Raw genomic sequence first — 7,401 nt, forward strand, 5'->3', positions numbered from 1 at the left:
TTGTGAAAACTTTAAAAATATTCTTGTCCTTAACTCTAGGACCTAGGGCTACCACATTTTGTATGTAGTGAGATATAGTAGTCCTCTACAAAGTTTTCTCAAATTATGCCCCTGGGGTTAAATTTGACCCAGCCCAGAAGGTCACAAAAGTGTACATGTGCTTAAATAGGGCCTATATTTAAGTATTTGCACATGCAGAGAAATTTGTTTCAGCCTTTTTTTCAGCAGTGGAGTGATACAGGGCCATCATGGCCCTCTTGTTTAAATACTCAAAAAATGAAACCGTGTTCATGCTTGCATGAACACAGTTTATAAATGCTGTCAGAATTATAAAATATGCAATTACTATAAATACAAATGCCAGGGAAAAGTGCTTTTTGTACTAAAAAATTTGAATAAATATTACAATAATACATTTTGAATACTTTAGTATGTAATTAACAGTTTTTGTCTGAGAAAATCACTTAATTTTATATATTTATTCAAATTCACATAAATCATATTTCAAAAACACATCATTACTTCAAATCCTTTCACACAATACTGAAAAAAAAAGCACAGTTTCTGATTGTTATTGATTCTTTATTAATTAATACATGTACCATTTTTTAATCTTGATGCATCCTCAATTGTATAATGCACATCTTAATCTGTTTTAACAATTATAATATAAAGATTAAGGCTGACTCAGTAAAATAATAATCCATGATTTCTGCAGTACTTGCAGACAAAATAGAAATACTGCTGTGATATTATCTATCTATCTAATGGGATATTAATTTGGCTTCAATAGAAAAAATCAAAGCATACACATGTATAAAATGTGTATGTATATATTAGTTAAACTTAAATTGATTGACCATCGATAAAAGATATTATAATATATGTATGTATATATATATCCTTGTAAAACTAAAAATTAAATATGTATGTTTCTATTACATCATAAAGGACTTTTATTTTCAGACAAAGTACAGTGAAGCTTAAAACAGTATCCAATTGTAACAGTCAATTTTGGGAAAATCAACCTTATAATTATTTTCTGTGTTGGCCAATGTCATAATTGGTATAAAATGTATATTGAACTGGAAGTTCTCTTTATTTTAAATGATAACATTTGCTTGGTCAGCCATAATTGTCACAATCAAGTGGTCTTTTTACACTGTAGTTTTCTCACTGACTATGGGTTTGTTCTGAGAATGAGCCACACAAAGTATCGTTGGGGAGATGAGTTGTCAATTTTATGTTTATCAGTCTTTCATAATCCAGTATACCTGTTAAAAGGGAATTTGTAACTAATAATCACACAATATACACAATTAAAATTGTATGCATTTAGATTTATTTAGTACTGCACATTAATCATTTTCCAAAAATATGTAGCAACATTACATTATATAATGCTGCAATACTAAAGTAATTTACTAATTAAAGGTCGCTGATGTGTAATGGATGTGGTGTCCACCTAATGATCTGGAGGTCACTGGTTTGATCCCCAGTGTGGGAGCATTCTTAAGAAATCTCCAAGAGATACCCAAGTACTGGTTCTAGGCCCAGGAAACGAACTCAAGAGCATTTCACATACATGTACGTAGTTAGTACTTTAAATTTAATCGAACTAAAAAAGGGTTAAAACTAACAACTGAAACCCTTATTAATACATTTTATTTTGAATCAAGCAAATGTGGAAATTCATTAAAAATAATGAGTAAAATTTAAAAATTCTACTTTAAAGTAATCATGATAATTTAGATCATTTTCAGAATATTTAATGATGATAATGCTACAATTATATATTCCCTAAATGATAAAAATAAAACATGTAATGTTAATTTATGAAAAAAAAACGTTTTAATTTTATCAATATCATGGTAATTACAACTAGATACAGGCAATTAGATCAGAAACGTGCATTAATTATATTAACCCATTCATGCCTAGCGTCCTGAAAAAAAGGACATTGCAAACAGCGTAGACCCAGATGAGACGCCGCATAATGCGGCGTCTCGTCTGGGTCTGCGCTGTTTGCTTAGAGAAATTTCTGTAAGAAATATTCTAAATATAGAAATAAATATACCAGACACCCCTACTTTTGGAAATAAATTGATCCAATTTCGAAGGATGGGTGAGTCCACTGGGCATAAATGGGTTAATGAACAACCCAGACATTTGTAGTGATTTATGGTCACTATTTCATTTGATTAACGTTCTATACATGACCTGTCATAAAAGGTATTTTTTAGCCAGTACTACAATCGGCAATGATAGTCTGTATTGCATACATATTCCAACGTCTATTATCGATTCGCTTTCTCAAACTGAACAAATATTTAATGTTTACATCGCGAAACGTAATGCATCCAGTTTCACTTTCGGTTTGGTTGGTTTTGTAAACACCGTAATTTAATCTTAAAAATTGGATGATAGGGTGATTAAATAATAATGGAAAAGTAAATCACTTGGATAATAGGTCAAAATGCAACACAAATGAACGTTAATAGTGCTCTTAATATCAAAGTTTCGGTAAAAAGTTTGGCGCTAGTTCAACGCGCATGTATACAGCCTCAAAACAATAGACTGACAACCTTTTGGGTAGTAAAGTAGTAATACAAGGCAATATGGCGACCGTTAGCCACGAGGCCTATCTTACGGAGGAATCCGAGATAGCCGATGTATCACGATTGATAAATTTCGTCGAATCCTAAAATACCATGGTCTGCATGGAGCGTTATTTGCACTTTTTAAATACCTCATGACGACATGTGTTAATAAAGGATTATAATGGTTTTGTTTTCAATAAATACCTTCCTATTTTTCTCAAAAATAACATTTCTCTCTACGGTTTCTTGCATGCGTTTTTCGAAAATGTCCGGGAAATGAAAACTCCACCGAATAGTGCAGAGATCATGTGAAAATAGCCCCAGGTAAAAACGGCCCGAACTACATCGTTCACCGTGAAAATATAAAACAAGTAAAAAAAACTTCAAACAATCTATAAGGCTGAAATAATTTGTTATCGTACACTTCGTAATAAGTTGTCAGTCAGCCATTGTACAGGAATTTATATTTCTGTTGGCTCATTGTACTGATAACTTGTATCGATCTAGTAAAATATATAAATATTACATGTCTGACAGGGTGACAGTAAATTTGTCAACTTGAGGAAATACTATACCGAACAAACTATTAAAACATTAACAATTTAATATATGGACCATGAACAATTTTAATATTCAATAATTGTATTTAATTTCAGCAATAAACAACCATTAATATGTTGAATGGCTCAGATTTTCGGGCCGAGCCAAATGAACTTCGCTTTATTTGGCACAGACCTAGTAATCGATGTATCTCATCAATTTTCCTAGTCCTCAATTATTTCTTAAAAATATATTTTAAACTAAACGTTTTGTGTAGTCTATCTCAAATGTCAGAACAAAATTGTGTGCAAATTTTTGATAATATCAATTTTGGGATACATAAGGGCAATAGGTTTCCCATTACTCAATTTACCAAATAATTCTGTTGTTGTTGTTGTTCATATGTATGTCTGCATTAAATTATTCTTAATTTAACACTAGGCAATAACTTATAGTTGGAATGAAAACAACCAAGAAATTACCAGTGAGGATGTTGCTATGTTGACTTCAATGGTCAGGGCTGGAAAATCAAAGTAGATAATAAAAATTACTTTTTTCTTGCTTGCTTGCAAAAAATCTATAATTTGTCCCATATTTTTTTTAGGTTCGAAATCATATTACGTAGCTACAAAGGTCTCGGCTATTATCTTTACGATATAAAGACTTTAATGCATGGCATATACAGGTGTCAGCTGAACACGAGGAGATGATCGACAATTTCTTCCAATCGCTAAAACATTCCAAGCCCTACTGCAGGATATAGAAGCAAAACTGACACAGGCAGCTAAGTTCTCTGAAGCAAGCTTTCTCCTTTCTACATAGCGACACATGCATGTGTTAATAGAAATAATTATCTGACCGTAATAGAAACATTGGAGAGAATGTCACCTTAAATTGTGATGCCTTCGGAAGTCAAGCCGTTTAGAGAAGGGAAGAGATTGACAGAAGCTAGGGAAGAGGTGGACGAAGATGACCTGGAAAACTTTGCTGGTAACTCGTGGTTAACATGGTAACCATCATTATTGACTAGCTGCTGATTTTATAGTCCTGTTTAAATTAAATGTTGGACCAACAAAAATAAATCCAAAAGACCGAACTATATTTCATGCAATAAACAGACATGTTAATGCCATTCAATACATTAAGACCCTGTGCTTTAGTAGTTAGCGCATAGTCTCCCTATATATGTCTGTGCACATAGTCATCATTGTCCTTTGCAGCTATTTCCATAGAATAATACTAAACAAAGATTATATGAGCATCTCAAGAGGATGTTGTTTTGCAATAATCACTGTCAGTCACCACACTTAACAATTAACTTTGTCACTAAAACACTTGCCAGTAATTTGTCATGGCCATATATTGTCGAATACAGTAAGAAATCTCTTGCAATTGACAGTATATTGCAGTTGACAATACACTGTATCTTAGTTCTCAATAATCCGACTTTCATGGACATTTCCATGTTTTAACTATTGGAGTGTCTGTTCCGTGCTTGTTGTATATGCATAGACAGTTATTAATGATAAAGTTCTTTTATTATTCTTAACTCCACTTTTTAACAATAGTTTAGTTATTTTGGGTCTCAGGTGAGCGCCGTAGGGCATATAGCCCTATTGTTTCATGAATCCTGCATGACCTTTTTTGGAAGCCTATACGTATTTTCAAATCATCAATGGATATTTGAGTATTCTAGCCAGAGAGATGACTAACAGTTGGTCTCTTCAAGAGGACAGCAATGTTAACACGTTCTTTGTGCTTTCACGAACTGCTAAACATTGGTCAGCTGGTTATTTTTATTCTTAAAAGGTTGGTATTTAGTAAAAAATGTATGTCCCTCTGCATGTAATTATGAAGATTTCGAAACTACAAATCAGATGATTGTGGGTTTGTTTCCTGGTCTGGCCAGTATGCTTGTGGGGATTGGTGATGCAAGTATTCTTATTTCTATGCTCCCTTTGTTTTTATTTATAATTATCATCTGTGAAGAAAACCAAATGTAACTTTACCGAATGTTGTGTTTTTAACGGGGAATGGTGGTGGACTGAAGATTGAGAATGAAAAAGTGACTCCAAAAGTATCACGCGTGTTCAATTTATAACATTGTATATTTCAGTACATTAATTGCACATTCTTTTATAGGAGATATTACCTGGGCAAAGTCTTCAGAAGCTACGTTGTTGAGAAATCCATAGCGACCCATAACAGTGACCCAAGTGCTTCACCTTAAAAGCAATCAAATGCAAGGTTCTCAATCACATGGGGCCTAAGTTTCATATACATGAGTTGGATTGATAAACTCAACGAGATTACTATGAAATTACCAAAGACACCCTACAAGAACACTATGACTGTTGATGATGATCACAATTATTAGAATAAGCCAAAGCCAATGAGGAAATACAAAAACTAAGTTGAACTGAGAAAGAATGAGAGCAATTGTAAACGCTATTGAAATGCTGTTTTGATGCTAATAAGCGCCCAAACCTTAGCAAAAGTTCTTAAGAAATAGAGACAAACACGAAAAAGGTAACATCTTTAAAATAAAAAACAGATATACTAAATCAAGAAGTACTTCGAATGAAAGATAAAGTGAACAATTGAAATCTTCACCTCACTTGTGGGCATATTTTATTTAAAAAATGACTTTTATTTTTTACTTGAACTTTTATTGTACTTCCTGTTTTAATTAATGTTAAATCTTTGTTCTGTTTTAATTTAAAGGCTTTGCGCTGGTTAAGGCTATATCCTTTTTGTAACATATCTTAATAATTTTAACAATAGTGTCTTGTTTATGTCAACGTTAATTAATTACTTTTTCAAGTTTTATGTAGATTGAGATTTTTTCTTTTTATTATACATACAGATAACAGTGTTGGAGATTTTGCTTTCAAAGAGAACAAAAACACTACTGAGTAAAAATACATTGGTACGATGTATCAGCGACTTATTTATACATATTTTTAAGCGCATTTTGTTCTTAACTAATATTGGACGACATATTTACCTGGCCTTTACCTTTTTATGTCCACCAGTCTTCACTTGGGGACATATTGTTTTTGCCCTGTCTGTTTGTTGGTTTGTTGGTTTGCGTCAAACTTTAACATTGTCCATTACTTTTGCAATATTGAAGATAGCAACTTAATTGATATTTGGCATGCATGTGTATCTCATGGAGCTGCACATTTTGAGTGGTGAAAGGTCAAGATCATCCTTCAAGGTCAAAAGTCAAATATATGGGTGGGGGATATAGTGTTTCACAAACACATCTTTTTTATTGATGGAATTATATATAGGGTTGGTAACGCTATTCAAGTCTTGTTCGTATAATATGGTAATTTGCTTTAAGGCTAGATATTCTCTGTAAATTAAAAATTAATTTAATGTTGTTTTCTTTTGAAATGAAACCTGTGATATACATCCTCATGGTTTCATCCTAAAATATCGATACAACGTTTAAATATCACCTGACGTCATTTGTTTGCATATATTGGATGCAACATTAATTAATTACCATTACGTACGTAACGTCTTTTAAATTCCACTTAAACATATCAAATACGCTCCGTTGATGAAACTCGTTTGAATTTGTAATGTTAAGTGTGATTGATTGTGGTGTGATTAGGACATATTGGATTGTGTATTTTCACAAGATCCTTTATAATTCTAGGATTGTAATTATTATATTTATAAATCATTAAAACTATTATTTCGACCGTTAAACATTGTAGACTTGTTTAGTCATTACTGTATTAATATAATTCTAGTACATTAACAATATAACTTTCAAAGAGTGAACATCCCCAATCATCTGGACATTTGCATTCTTCTGTTACATTATTCTAGGCGAGTTAAAGGGACTGTCAACCACGAATGACGAAAAAAGAAAAGTTCTGAAATACCGTATTTTTTACAATCGTTAGTTTATATTGATTAAAATATCACGACTGGTATATAACATTACTTGAAAAAAGTTCATATTTTCAGTATATTCGGTAATACTATTTCGTAATTTGAAATCAAAAGTACATCGCGGAAATAGGTGACATAACGATATACACACTATAAATAACGCAAATAGATTGATCATTTTATAAAAAAATATATACAATTCACTACGCATGCACAATTTTTATTCATGAGTTTACCACGTGACGATGATGATCAATCAACTGGCGTTATTTATAGTTAACTGGTAGTTACCTGGTAGACATACCCAGTAAAATGTATGACCAATTATACTGAAAGTATGAAAACTTAA

This window comes from Dreissena polymorpha, chromosome 8 (genome assembly GCF_020536995.1).
Source record: "Dreissena polymorpha isolate Duluth1 chromosome 8, UMN_Dpol_1.0, whole genome shotgun sequence".
Lineage (NCBI taxonomy): Eukaryota > Metazoa > Mollusca > Bivalvia > Myida > Dreissenidae > Dreissena > Dreissena polymorpha.